A 15,812-nucleotide genomic window follows, 5' to 3' on the forward strand; every position below is an offset into this window, starting at 1 on the left:
CTGTTACAGAGAAAGTGTAGGTGAATTGTGGCATATCTAATTCATCCATACAGTGCTCTGTTGCTGAGCTCCAGCAGTAGAGCACTGACATATTGAGCTGAGGGGCTGGCATATCTTCCACCTGGCTCTTCAGCTTGATGTAGCCACGACTAGCATAAGTCATACAAGCCCAATCATTTGTATGACATTGCTGGCTATACAAGGAAGTAGGTAGATACAGAAAAGTGATTTGTTTATTTTTTAAGATTAATTAAAAGCTTTAATTTCTAGGTCCTTGGGTATTATTAATCATTCTAAATCAATAAATATAAAGGCTGTAAAACTTGCAAAAGGAAATCAGTCACTGGAAATGAACTGAAAGCTGGCACAATTGGTTGGTTTGGTCCATTACTGAATATTTTCAACTGCAGAAGTTTCTCCAAAACAAAAGTTTCTGATTGATCAAACACCACTTAATTAGCGTAGATTGGTATAAAACTATTAAGAACAGGCTGGTTAGACAGAGACTGTGTGCTCATGTAGTATGTTAGGCATCTAATCCATTACAGGAACAAGCTCACATCCAGTTACCCAATCGTACTGTGCCATTTCCTGAATTATGCCACATTATTGAGCAAAGGGAAGGAGAAGAATTCTTGTCAGATAGTCATCCTTGGTCTTACAAGGTATTATGCTGATCCTAGAATCAAGAATGGAGGTTTTGCTAAGATTGCACAGGTTTTTGCACATCCTTAATTGTCCCTGATCTGAGGCAGTTAAGAGCCTAACATAATGGTGATCTGAAGTTACAAATAGGCCAGATCAGTTAAGGGTGATAAATTTCTTCTAGCAGCAAATGAGTGATTTCATGATTATTATTACAGAGATTTACTTAATTTTTTTGAATCTAAGTTCCCTAGTTGCTGTGGTGGGATTTAAACTGATGTCTCTGGATCAATGGCCCAGTTCCCTGGATAATAGTTCAGTAACATAACCACAATTCTGCCAAGGCAGACTTGAAGAGCTGTACGGCCCATTCCTACTTCTGGATATTATGTTCTTATGTAGTTCCTGTGAAGCACAGCAAAGAATCAACATCAGGAAAAGAGAGATAATAGCAAATTATTTTCAAAAAGAGCTCTTGCTCCAAGAAATTTGAGGACAATTGATTGTAACATTGTGACTAATGAATCCTAAGTGCTGATTATTGTACAGTTCAACTTTATTTTCTTTCTCCCATGTAAAATGTGTATGGAGGATCAAAGAACCGGATATCCTACAGAACAGAGATTGGAAGATAACTTCCATGTTTCACTCTTCCCTGAGGGAAATCCTCTATTTGTTTAAGAATAGTTTAAACTCATTTAAACCTGCAAAACTACCATTTATTTTTGGCTAGGCACTATGAATTCCTATTAATAGGTCTCAAACTGATTGCGAGTGGTTGGGGAGTGGCTGGTCATCATGACTGATATAGGTGCATTCTTTATAACCCAGTCTTTAATCAAAATGGTGGCTGGCTGATCATCACTCAATAATCTCGGTTATAAAAACATTTAGAAGTTCACTCAATAAAACTGGTGATGTGAACCCTGCCTTTTCTGGTGCAGGAATAAAGTCATAAACATTAACTTCAATCATATTTTTGACCATGCTGAGAGATCAAGATAAGAATGACTTTGCTTGTATGTTTACACACTCAAAGGAGCAACTATGAAATTGACAAAAACCAAAAACAGAATGCTTTCAATTCTTTAAAATACAGATCCTCATTATGTGATTCTCCAAAATTCCTGTAAAAAATCTTTAAACCCATGGCACGTGCTGCCTATGTATAGTTGATTTTTAACTTCTAGCAATTTTCCAGACAATTAATGAAAGGATTTATGACTAAACTCTGAAGTATGTATGAAGATTGGAGTCTAAAGGACTTAGCAACTTTTCCTTGATCTCCATCCAATTTTTCCTTCAGTCATATTCATTGTTTTTGAAGGGGTTTGAGGTCATTATAAGCTTTTACAGCAGAAGGAGGAGGATGTTTGGCCCATCGTACTAGTGCTGGCTCACAAACTACTCACCGCCCTTCCTGTCAGTCACCACAAGAGAAGCCTCAAATCTGGAGTGGAAGCAAGTCATCTACAATCCAAAAAAGGAGAAGAGGACCGATACTGGCTCCTTGGAAGAATGAGTCCCAGTCCCCCTCACTTTTCCCACATTTTTGCAACTTTCTCCAGTATTTATCTAATTCCCTTCTGAAAGACCTTGCTAAATCTGTTTCCACCATCAAAAAGTGCATTACAGATCATAACAACTCATTGCAAAAAATACTGTAGTAGCTAGAAACAAACTCCTCAGGATTGAAAAGGTACCTTTCATTTTTTGATATTTGAAGACTGAATTGATGGACGGGAACCCTGAACAATTTACAATCTGTCTAAAGGAACTTGCATCATGCTTTGACTCCCTTTGAGTATCAGCTTTGTTACACATATGAAAAATATTCTATTCTGTTCAGTCACTTAGTAGCAGCTCACGGAACTCTTCCCAGTCTATGGTCAACTGATTGACCTAATCAGGGGCAGCCAATAGACTTCATCACAATTCATTACAATTGACTTCAGGCCCTGGTAAAGTGAACCAGACTCCATATTCCTTTAATAAAAGCAGAAAATGCTGGAAAAAATATCAGCAGGTCAGGCAGCATCCATGGAAAGGGAAACATAGTTAATATTTCAGATCAAAAATCCACCAGAACAGAGAAAGAGAGAAAACAATTTAATCTAGGGAGCAAAGAAGGTGGTGGAGAGTGATGGGTTGGACAGAGGGAATGTCTGTAATAGGGTGAAATAATGTAGCCATTAAATGGGCAGTAAAGATCATATGGAACGAATGTCTGGGTAATGTTGTACAGTCTGAAATACTGGGACATGCCCAGTAGGGCAGAATATACAAAGGAAAAGAAATAATGCAGATAAATGGCAAGCAAAAGTGGGCAGCCCTGATACAAACAGAAAGAAAGGGCCAGTTATGCATATTCCTTTACCTCCCACAGTCCAGTATTTAAAAGTGTACGTTGTGTGAAATTATAATCAAACTCACCCATAAGGATCTCCATTAACACAGACTCTCACACAATCAGAATGGCCACTTGGATGACATTTTGAGGAGTTGCCCGTACCTCTAGACCCGTTTGTGGCTCAGTAGGGGAGGGAACAAAGTTCAGGTGAAACTATTATGGACTCCACCTGACCTCTCTTCATCCTGAGCAGAACTGCCCTTTCCAAACTTGCGAGCTCCACGACCATCCGCACAGACTAATGTGTAGGGAGTCTAAATTCTTACACTTACAATTCTGCATTTGCATAGCGTGTACTTGTGCTGTGGATTCTGTTCAAACATCCTTAGCAACTTTACAGGAGAATTCAAGGGCGCTTTCTGGATTTTTATTATTTCCTAGCACGTAGCTCAAAGATGGCATTAAAAGGAAATCGTCCTCTAATGCATTTTGGAAGTGTTAAACAGACTCAGCAAAGTTAACAATCAGAGCCTTGTTAGAGTGTCCAACGGCAGCGGAGTAAGAGCAGAATTGATGCTGGCGACTTTCGAGCGTAAATAATTCCCATTCAGTTCCTTATTGAAGCCCGCTGTAAATTGGTCAAAGGAAATTCCGGCGTCTGTTTATCTGTGAGGTAATAAATTCAGGTCAGGTTGCCAGAGTTTACTTTTCATACAATGCAATCCAGTGTGTGTGCATAGTGAAAGCAGCACTTTCCTTAATTTGCAGATTTACGTTTCAATGTTGAATGAAAAAACTTAACAGATTCAGACTCTTAATAGTTCTAAAGAATAAAAGCAGTTACCAAGGCGATGAAGAGTGAAAATTGTTTAAAAAAGATAAATGGTTCTTTCCTTTCCCTCCCCCTTGTTTTGTGTTCTTTACAGTTAAATTTCTCTGAAATAGAACTATCTGAGTGTAAGTAAGCAGGACATGGGTGAAAGAATTAAGCGGCGACTTCCGTGACAACTTGGAACCTTCCTCAGGAAAGTCCGTGTTCAAACACTCCATTCCACTCGAAATTCAATGGTCACTCGGTGTTCAAAGGAAGCGTTCCACCCTGACCCCATCAGGGTCACACTAAGGACACTGATATTTTTGCAGGAGGAATCCTTCACCTGTGAGTTGTACAAAAAAAAACAAGGGCGGTAAGAAAAGACATCTCTTTATATTATCTTGGATTCACATACCGTATAAAATGGCAGCAGAATTAAAGAGAGCACTTTCATTCCGATACCAGTGTCTTCCTCAAGAAAAAATAAATGGGCTGTCAATGGCACCAGTACAGAACATTATCGAGGGACAAGCCTTTGTGCTGTGGACGGTCCCTCAGAGAGCAGATTATAACTCTTGGCTGAATTATGGGAGGGATATGCCGGGAAGAGCCAAAGCACATCTCCACAGGGAGGAAAAAGAAATAAAAGCAGGCTGTTGTGCCTTGGGCGCCTCACTTGCAAAGTGGTGCAGATCCCACAGTCTGCCTGTGCTTTAGCCAGGTAATGACAAGTCACATCAGACAAATCATTTTTTTTTGCTAACAGGGAAGAAGGTACATTGAGTGGTTCCTTTACTATTGAACAGTTAATGAAATAACTTCAGTGGAAAGCGATTCTGAGAACACATCAACGTTAGAGAAGAACTTCAATGCAATGACACTAAATAATTAATCACGTGACAAGCAAATAGCACAGTAATGGCTATACTTGGAGTGTCTTGGTAGCGAAATGGCTTGCCAGAAGGCAGAATATGCTTCAGAGAAAAGAACATAATAATTGCTTCTCAAATTATATAATTTTCTAACAATAAAAGCTTAGAAGTTACTCGAGGAGACATTAGGAGATGGAGAAATCTGCAACATTCCATTTCCTCTATCTTAGCAGGGAGAAAATATAAATGGGTTAACTCCCACGATAAAATAATGAACAGAGGGATATGCTACAAGCATTGTCCGATCATTTTACCAACAGTAATTTCCAGGCTCATCTCTGAAAGCAAAGTAATGGCACTTGGAACAAGTCTTACATAGTTCGGTCAGAAAACAAAATCTAGATTGAATGTGAAAACCAGTCATGAAATGTTCTATAGATTTTATGATGTCAATTAACAGAGAACTAAATAATTAGCAGCATTTTTCTATAATGGTGTTAACCCTGACCTGTTTAATGTGTGTAAAGGTCTCTTGATGGCCTATGGTATAATGTACTGAGAACTGTTTTTTGAGATTTCCTTTTGTTATCAGATAGGAAAGTAGAGAAGGAATTCAAATGCCCAACTTAGTTTAAAAATTGCAGACACCTATGTGAGATTGAAGTTACAACAAAATGTACTTCGTTATTATTCTGCCGCTTTCCAATATTGGAAGAGTATGACCTGGAACACAGGAACAGGCCGTTCAGTCCACATGATGCCAAATTAGACTAAATCTCTTCTACCACGACCTATATCCCTCTCTTCCCTGCCTGTTCACGTGCCTGTCTAAATGCATCTTAAACATCACTATCTGCTTTCACCAATGGCCTAGCAGCATGTTCCAAGCACCCACTGCTCTCTGTGTAAAAAAACTTGCCTCGCAAATCTCCTTTAAACTTTCCCCCTCTCACCTTAACCTATGAAGTATTTGACATTTTCACCCTGGGAAAAAGCCTTTGACTGTCTACCCCATAATTTTATAAACTTCTATCTCCACTCAGCCTTCTTCTCTGCAAGGAAAACAGACCAAGTCTGCCCAATCTCTCCTTATAGCTTAAGCTCTTCAATCCGGGCAACATTCCTGTGAATCTTTTCTGCACCCACTCTAGCTTAATCACATAATCACATGCCTCAGCCAATGAGGGCAAGCGTGTCATACACCTTCTTCACCAACCTATCTATCTGTGATGCCACTTTCAGGGACCTATGTACCTGTACTCAAGGTCTCTCTGTTCAATAATACTCCCCAGGGCTCTGCCGTTCACTATGTATGTCCTGAACCGGGTTAACTTCCAAAATGCATCACTTCACACTTGTCTGCGTTAAATTCCATCTGCCGTTCCTTTGCCTACTTTCCCAGTTGATCTAAATTCTGTTGTAACCTTAGACAACCTTCTGCACTGTCCACCACACCACTAATTTTGGTGTGGACTGACTTTTATACTGCGTTTCACGTGAACTCAAAGGTGTCTAGATGGAAAGCCTCCTGGCAACAGCTTTAGAACAAGTGGCTTCATTTTTTTCATTACATTCATATCAATGGAGCATCAGCATGAGCGTCATTGATGCAGTGTAAATAGAATGTATTGATTTGAGGTACATCCCCGGGTTCTGAAGGAGGTGGCTTTAGAGATAATTTTCCAGAAATCGATAGATTCTGGCATGGTTCCGGAGGACTGGAGGGTTGCAAATGTAGTTCCGTTGTATAAGAAAGGTGGGAGGCAGCATAAAGGAAATTACAGACCTATTAGTCTGACGTCAGTGGTGGGAAAGTTATTGGAATCTATCCTCAAGGATGGGGTTACGGAATACCTAGAGGCGCAAGGCAAGATAGGTCCTAGCCAATATGGTTTTGTGAAGGGGAGATCCTGCCTGACCAACCTATTGGAGTTTTTTGAAGAAATCACAGGTAGGGTGGATAAGGGAGAGGCGGTAGATGTTGTGTATTTAGACTTTCAAAAGGCCTTTGATAAGGTGCCTCACAAGAGACTGATTAATAAGATGAGAGGTCATGGAATTACAGGTAGGATAACAGAATGGGTGGAGCATTGGCTGGTTGACAGGAAGCAAAGAGTGGAAATAAAAGGATCTCGTTCTGGTTGGTTACCTGTTACTAGTGGTGTGCCGCAGGGGTCGGTGTTGGGACCGCTCCTTTTTACCTTGTACATTAACGATTTGGATGATGGAATAAATGGTTTCGTGGCTAAGTTTGTGGATGACACCAAGATAGGGGGAGGAGTAGGGAGTATTAAAGAGATAGGAAGGTTGCAGAGGGACCAAAAAAGTTTAGGAGAATGGGCAAGGAAATGGCAGATGAGATTCAATGTAGAGAAACATGCAGTTGTACACTTTGGAAGCAGAAATAAGCAGGCAGATTATTATCTAAGAGGAGAGAAAATCCAAAGCATGGAAGTACAAAGGGACTTGGGGGTACTCGTGCAAGATACCTTAAAGGTTAACCACCAGGTCGGATCAGTGGTAAAGAAAGCGAATGCTATGTTGACATTCATTTCGAGAGGTATAGTGTATAAAAGTAAGGAAGTGTTGATGAGGCTCTACGGGGCACTAGTGAGGCCTCATTTGGAATATTGTGCGCAGTTTTGGGCCCCACATCTTAGGAAGGATGTGCTGACTTTGGAGAGGGTTCAGAGGAGATTTACGAGGATGAATCCAGGAATGAAAGGGCTTACGTATGAGGAGCGTTTGTTGGCTCTTGGACTGTACTAACTGGAGTACAGAAGAATGAGAGGGGACCCCATAGCGACATTTAAAATATTGATAGGAAAGGACAGAGTAAATGTGGCTAGGCTGTTTCCCTTGGTGGGTGAGTCCAGGACCAGAGGGCACAATCTTAGAATTAGAGGGTACAGTTTCAAAACAGAGATGAGGAAAAATTTCTTTAGCCAGAGGGTGGTGAATTTGTGGAACTCCTTGCCACGTACAGCAGTGGAGGCCAGATAGATAGTTCGAAGGAGGAGATAGATAGATATCTAAATAGTCAGGATATCAAGGGATATGGGGATAAGGCCGGAAATTGGGATTAGAATAGGTTTTTTTTCCTCCATTCCCCATTTCCCATTTCTATTTCCCTTTCCTTGGAGCAGACTCGATGGGCTGAATGGCCTGCTTCTGCTCCCTTGTCTTGTGATCTTGTGAATGAATGTACAGACAGACATGTACTGGTTGCCTTTCCTGTGTCTATCTTTATGGAAAAAGTATATTTTTGAAATAAAAAAAGGCATTATAACTGCAACCCAAGTTAAACAGTACCCACTGCTGGTTAAAGTTGCCTGACCTGAGTATCTATCCCATGCATGATGGGTAAAAGCTGTTTTAGTGGAGAAAGTTTGGGTAGAATTGCACTTCTGCCCAACTTTTGATTTTAAAGTATTCTGACTTTGACTGTACCCTGGAGCTCTGCATGTTAATGTTACTGCAAGCAAGTTCACTTATTTCAGCATGAGAGTCAGTAGCCATCAGCTGCTCTGCTGAAGTTAAGCAGTGCCTCAAGATGTTAGAGAAGCCTCAAGAAGCCTCCCAGGCAACATCAACTCATTGCAATTCGCCTACCGCCGAAAAAGGTCTACAGCAGGTGCCATCTCCCTGGCCCTACACTCATCTCTGGAGCATCTGGACAATAAAGACACCTACGTTAGACTATTGTTTATTGACTACAGCTCCGTCTTCAGTACTATAATTCCAAGCAAACTCATCTCCAAACTCCTTGACCTGGGACTCAACACCTCTCTTTGCAACTGGATCCTTGATTTCCTGACCAACAGATTGCAAGCAGTAAGGATAGGCAGCAAAACCTCCGTCATGATTATTCTCAACACTGGTGACCCACAGGGCTACATGCTCAGCCCCCTACTGTACTCCCTATACACTCATGACTGTGTGGCCAGAATCTGCTCTAACTCCATCTACAAGTTTGCAGATGATACCACTGTAGTGGGCCGTATCTCAAATAACGATGGCTCAGAGTACAGGAAGGAGATAGAGAGCCTAATGACATGGTGTCATGTCAACAACCTTTCCCTCAATGTCATCAAAACAAAAGAGCCGTTCATTGACTTCAGGAAGGGTGGCGGTGCACATCCTTCTGTTTACATCAACGGTGCTGAGGTTGAGAAGGTTGAGAGCCTCAAGTTCCTCGGAGTGAACATCACCAACAGCCTGTCCTGGTCCAACCATGTAGATGCCACCGCCAAGAAAGCTCACCAGCACCTCAACTTCCTCAGGAAGTTAAAGAAATTTGGCATGTCCCCTTTGACCCTCATCAATTTTTATCGATGCACCATAGAAAGCATCCTATCCAGATGCATCACAGCTTGCTCGGGCAACTGCTCTGCCCAGGACCGCAAGAAACTGCAGAGAGTTGTGGACACAGCTCAGCACATCACGGAAACCAGCCTCCCCTCCATGGACTCTGTCTACACTTCTCGCTGCCTCAGTAAAGCTGCCAGCAAAATCAAAGACCCCACTCACCCCAGACATTCTCTTTTCTCCCCCCTCCCTTGGGGCAGAAGATACAAAAGCCTGAAAGCTCATACCACCAGGTTCAAGGCCAGCTTCTATCCTGCTGTTATAAGACTATTGAATGGTTTGCTAGTACGATAAGATGGAATCTTGTCCTCACAATCTACCTCATTATGACCTTCCACCTTATTGTTTGCTGCACTGGACTTTCTCTGTAACTTTAACACTTTATTCTGCACTCTGTTATTGTTTTCCCTTGTACTACCTCAGTGCACTGTTGTAACGATTTGATCTGTATGAATGGTATGCAAGACAAGTTTTTCACTGTACCTCAGTACATGTGACAATAATAAAGAAATTTGCCAATTTAAGTTGTTTTATAAACTGAACTCAAGTTATTGTGTTTTCTCATGCAAAATCAGGTTATATAGTTAAGGAACCATTTACTGTTACACTAGAATGTAGTGGTTAAGTCACTGGACTGGTATCCAGAAGCCTGGGCTAACAATTCAAAGACTGGAGTTCAAATCTCACCTTAGTAACTAGAGAATTTAAATTATTTAATAATCTGGAGCCTTAGTAATAAAAACTGCCAGAATATTGTAAAAACCCATCAGGTTCACCAACACTCTTCAAGGAAAGAAGTTTACCTTTCCTATGAGTGGCATCTCTATCTGGCCTTTATGTAACCTCAGCTTCTGGAAATATTTGACTCTGAAATGGCCTATCAGGGATGGGCAATAAATGCTGATCCCAAACAAATTAATATTAAAGAAAACTTATTGATTCCCCCACAGTGTAATGACAAGATTCATAGTGTCTTTCAATTTGCAACAGTCTGCATTTATATAACGTAGAGAAACATGCACCAAGAAGCATAACCAAGAGCAACTTCATTGTGAAGTGATGATGCATCAAAGTACAGAATAGGTCACAGGCGGCCCAATCAGTCTGTGAGAAAATATTTCTAATCACATTTACCCATCTTGTTCTCATATCTCTTCAGCTCCTTTTCTTTCATCCAGTTCTCCAAACTAATCTTGAATGTTGACATAGTTTCTGTCTCAACTATGAACCCTGGAAATGAATTCCAGAGCTTCACGACTCATTATATAGAGAAATTTCTCCTGTTGTCTCTTCTAAAATCTTGTATCAATAAGCCCTAATTGTTGGAAACAGCCTGCTTCTGTCTACCCCATCCTTGCTTTCACGAATTAAAAAAACTCAGTTATATCACAACTCTCCCACACTCCCCACTGCCCAAACACTCCTTAGTGGAGCAACTGCGATTTACTCGTATTTTCAATTGAATGTACTGTATTTGCTCTTCACGTCACCTCTACATTTGTGAGGTCAAACACATGCTGAGTGAATGCTTTGCAGAACACCCACAAACAATTTCCAGCATCTCCAGCATGATGCCACAACTGAACACAACATCCTCTTCTCTCCTCTCCTCCATCAGCATTGTCAATCCTTCCAGGACACCAGTTCTTTCCTCCCGTCTCCCCTTTCTCAATGCTTTTGCAACTTCTTTCATTTCTAATTTTTTCTGCTTCTCATGAAAGGTCACTAGTCTGAAGCATTAACTCCATTTCCCTCAGAAGTAGACACTGTCTGACCTGTTGGACATGTACAACATGTTCTGTTTTCATTTCTACTATATCATCCCATGATGTAAGTTATTGTTCTAATGGAACAGCACATAGTTTTGCAAATTCTTCTCTAAATTTGTGTTTTGATTCTGGGTTGACCCCACTTCATTGTGATCTTATGTTATACCCTGCCTCTTTAATGTGGTCAATATTTATCCAACGTAATGTCAATATACCCATTCAACCTAAAGAACAATAGTTCACCACCAACAGTCAAGTATTCACTACAGCAGGTAACTGCATGATCTATCCTCTTTTCCTTGGCCAGCATCCTTCCTCTCACCCTGATATGGTTGTGTGTGTGTGTGTGTGTGTGTGTGTGTGTGTGTGTGTGTGTGTGTGTGTGTGTGTGTGTGTGTGTGTGTGTGTGTGTGTGTGTGTGAGAGAGAGAGAGAGAGAGAGAGAGAGAGACATCAGATACATTGTTCAGATGGTTGAGAGGCATCACAGTGAACATGGGCATCCAAAATTGGTCCATTCCAGCAGCAGTCATTGTACAGTAATTAAGTACAGGAGATCTGAGAAGTTTTACATTTTTTTACTGGCAGTTGTATTGACATCAGCTGACTTATTATTGGCCAGGTCTCAATCCATGTATGGAGACACAAGAGATTCTGCAGGTGCTGAAATCTGGAGCAACACACACAAGATGCTGGAGAAACTCAGCAGGTCAGGCAGCATCTATGGAGAGAAACAGTCGATGTTTTGGGTCGAGACCCTTCATCAGGACTGGAAAGGAAGAGGGCAGAAGCCAGAATAAGAAGGTCGGGGGAGGGGGAGGAGTACATGTAGACAGATGATAGTTGAGTCCAGGTGAGAGGGGCAAGGTAGGAGGGTGGGGGGGGGGGGGGAAGATTTAAGAAGCTGAGAGGTGAGAGGTAGAAGAGGCAAAGGGCTGAAGAAGAAGGAATCCAGTAGGAGATGGCAGTAGACCATGGAATAAAGAGAGGAGGTGGGGAATAGATGGGCAGGTTATGAGGGTGGAGAAAGGGAAGGAGTGAGGGGGCCCTGGGAATGAGGGAAGACAAAGGGGGGGAGGGGAGAAGAGGGGAGGGGTTACTGGGAGTTAGAGAAATCAAAGTTGATGCCGTCAGGTTGGAGACTGCCAAGGCGGAATATGAGGTGCTGTTCCTCCAACCTGCGTCTGGCCTCAATATGGCAGTAAAGGAGGACATGGATAGACATGTCAGTATGAGAGGGGAATGTAGAATTGAAGTGGCTGGCCACGAAGCGGTGACCCAGTCTGCGTCGGGTCTCACCAATGTAGGGGCAGCTGCACCGAGAGCACTGGATGCAATAAATGACACCCTCAGACTCACAGGTGAAGTGCTGCCTCACCTGGAAAGACTGTCTAGGGCCTTGAATGGTGGTGAGGGACAAGGTGTAGAGACAGGTGTAGCACTTTGTGCGGTTGCAGGGATAAGTTGCAGGGTCATCGGTGGGGAGGGACGAGCGGACAAGTGAGTCGCGGAGTGAGCGATCCCTGCGGAAAGCGGAGAAAGGGGAGGAGGGGAAGATGTGCCTGGTGGTGGGATCCTGTTGGAGGTGGCAGAAAATGTGGAGAATGATGTTTTGGCTGTGGAGGCTCGTGGGGTGGTAGGTGAGGACCAGAGGAACACTGTCCCTGTTAGATCGGGGGGTGGGGGAGGCAGAATAGGGCTAGGGTAAATGTACGGGAAATGGAGGAGATGCTGGTGAGGGCGGCATTGATAGTGGTGGAAGGAAAACCCTGTTTACTGACAAAGGAGGATATCTCAGATGTCCTGGAGTGGAAAGCCTCATCATGGGAACAGATGTGGCAGAGGTAGAGGAACTGGGAGAAGGGGATGGCATCCTTGCAAGTGACAAGGTGGAAAGAGGTGTAGTCAGGGTAACTGTGGGAGTCAGTGGGTTTGTAAAAGATGCCTGTGGTTAATCTGTCTCTAGAGATGGAGACAGAGAGATCCAGAAAGGGGAGTGAGGTGTCGGAGATGGACCAAGTAAATTTGAGGGCAGGGTGGAAGTTAGAGGCAAAGTTCATAAAATTGTCGAGCTCAGCATGAGTGCGGGAAGCAGCCCCAATGCAGTCATCAATGTAGTGGAGAAAGAGTTGTGGAGCGTTACCGGTGTAGGCTTGGAACAGGGACTGCTCCACGTAGCCATTGAAAAGACAGGCACTGCTGGGGGCCATGCGAATGCCCATGGCTACACCTTTGGTTTGGAGCAAGTGGGAGGAGCCGAAAGAGAAGTTGTTGAGGGTGCGTACTGGTTCTGCCGGATGCAGAATACATGAAATGAGAAATTCAAATGCAAACTAGTAGAACAACACCTCATTTTCCGTCTAGGGACCTTACAGCCTAATGGGATGAACATCAAATTCTCCCACTTTAATTAACCACCACCCCCACCCCCCATCTTATCTCTTCTTTTCTTCCCTTTCCGAGCCTCTCTCTCTTTTTTCTCCTCGCCATTTTTTTCTCTCTCCTTTTCCTCTCCTCCCTTCCACTCATGCCACCTGCCTCCATACCTTTGACCCATCCTCTGGTGGATCTGCTCTCCCCTCCTCCCCCACACCTGCCTATCACTATCTCTTACCTGCATCTACCTATCACCACCTCGTGCCCACCCTGCCTCCCCTCTTTTGTCTGCCTATCACTGCTCTGTTTTTCCTTCCTATAAATTGGGCTTCCCCTTTTCCTATCTTTAGTCCTGAAGAAGGGTCCTGACCCGAAATGTTGACCGCCTGCTTTTCTCCACAGATGCTGCCTGGCCTGCTGACTTCCTCGAGCATCTTGTTGTTTTATCCCTGCAACAGCACTAAGTGCTACACCTGCCCCTACACCTCCTCCCTCACCACCATTCAGGGCCCTAGACAGTCCTTCCAGGTGAGGCAGCGCTTCACCTGTGAATCCAAGGGGGTCATTTATTCATCCGGTGCTCCCAGTGTGGCCTCCTCTACATCGGTGAGACCCGACGCAGATTGGGTGACCATTTCATCGAGCTCTGTCCGCCGCAAAAGCAAGGATCTCCCAGTGGCCAGCCACTTCAATGCTACATCCCACTCCCATACTGACATGTTTATCCACAGCCTCCTCTATTCCAACGCTGAGGCCAGACACAGGCTGGAGGAACAACACCTCATATTCCACCTTGGTAGTCTCCAACCTGACGACCTCAACATCGATTTCTTTAACTTCCAGTAACCCCTCCCCTCTTCCCCCCCCCCTTCCCCCTCTTTGTCTTCCCTCATTCCGATGGCGCTCTCGTCCCTTCTCCTTTCCGTTCCCCCACCCTCATGACCTGCCCATCTATTCCCCACCTCCATCCCTTTATTCAATGGTCTACTGCCCCCCCCTCCCTCCCACTGGACTCCTCCTTCTTCAGCCCTTTTGCCTCTTCTACCTATCACCTCTTCTTACATCTTCCCCCTCCCCCACCCACCAACCTTCCCCCTCTTGCCTGGACTCACCTATCACCTACCAGCCTGTGCTTCTCCCCTTCCCCTGACCTTCTTATTCCAGCTTCTGCCCTCTTTGTTTCAAGTCCTGATGAAGGGTCTCAACCCAATACATCAACTATTTCCTTCCATAGATGCTGTCTGACCTGCTGAGTTCCTCCAGCATCTTGTGTGTGTTGCTCAATCCATGTATCTTGTTTTATGTGTCCATTGTACACTGTTTTTACTTAGTCTACTAATATCCAGGTGAATATTTATTCCATAACATCACTAAAAAGAAGCAGAACTGATCACAATCAGTTTCCTATTTGTGGAGACTTGGTGTGTACATATTGGCTGCTGCATTGCATGCATCACAACACATTAAAAGTACTTCACTGACTTTAAAGCAATTTGAGATGAACTCTCAAAAGTGATGCTACGTAATACAAATAAAACCATTAACTGTCTCTTTCCACAGATGCTGCCTGACCTGCTGAGTGTTTCAAGCATTTTCTGTTTTTATTTCAGATTTCCAGCATCTGCAGATTTTTGATTTTCATTTATTTTTGAGCTACATAATGCAAGTCTTACTTTTTCTTAACTATCAAAGGACCAAATACCTTCCACTTTGATAGGAAAGGACAGTGAAGATTGTAACAGGAAGATATAAATGTACATTCCAACAGACTATTGAGCAACATTAGCAAAGGATCCAATGATATGTCTACTCATTTGGGAGCCATATAATGTAAACTTCAATATGCATTGCATCAATACATTGTCACTCAGAATTGGAATAGTTCTTTTCTTGTGTACAGTTTGAAGCAAATTGTGGTGGAAGCTGCTGCCCTTTCTTCTCTGGTAGCATTTAAAACTACCCGGTAATCATCACACACAACTATGTGGTAGAAAACTGTGCTTACTCTTCTCACTGCCACCATCTAGTGGCAAATCCAACAACAACAGGAACTCCATTTCTTATGAATCAAAAATACTCAAGGCAGATTCTTTGTACAATGTCCTGGTGGTTGGCAATGCCTTTAATTTTTGGAAGCATCAATCCTGATGCTGATCATCAGTGCTGATGGGACTAAGTTCTTATGGATGGATGTTAGCATGAGGACTACATCAACCAAGTTCTGCTTCCTCCCTACCAGTTATTGCAAGGCATTCTGTGGAGAGGATCCCATGCTTCTCCAAACAGCCCAATGGCATCAGAGAGTAAAGGGGAAAAGGAGAGGTTGAACAGTGTGCAAAGTGATAGTGCACTAACAGAGGTGAGCCTGGGTTATGGCTGTGGCCTAAATCCCTGAAAGATCTCAACAAATTTATGGTACCATTCAATCCTTCATAGAAACAAATAATAAGATCACCAGCCGTGGGTCCTGACATTAAGATCACCTGCAGGTACCACATTCCATATGCTTCATACTAAGCAAGCATTCTTTATGGAAACACAAGAGACTGCAGATGCTGGAGAACTGAAGCAATGCACAAAGGAGCTGGAGGAACTCAGCTGGTCAAGCAGCATCTATGG

This window comes from Pristis pectinata, chromosome 8, assembly GCF_009764475.1.
Source record: "Pristis pectinata isolate sPriPec2 chromosome 8, sPriPec2.1.pri, whole genome shotgun sequence".
Taxonomy (NCBI): Eukaryota; Metazoa; Chordata; class Chondrichthyes; order Rhinopristiformes; family Pristidae; genus Pristis; species Pristis pectinata.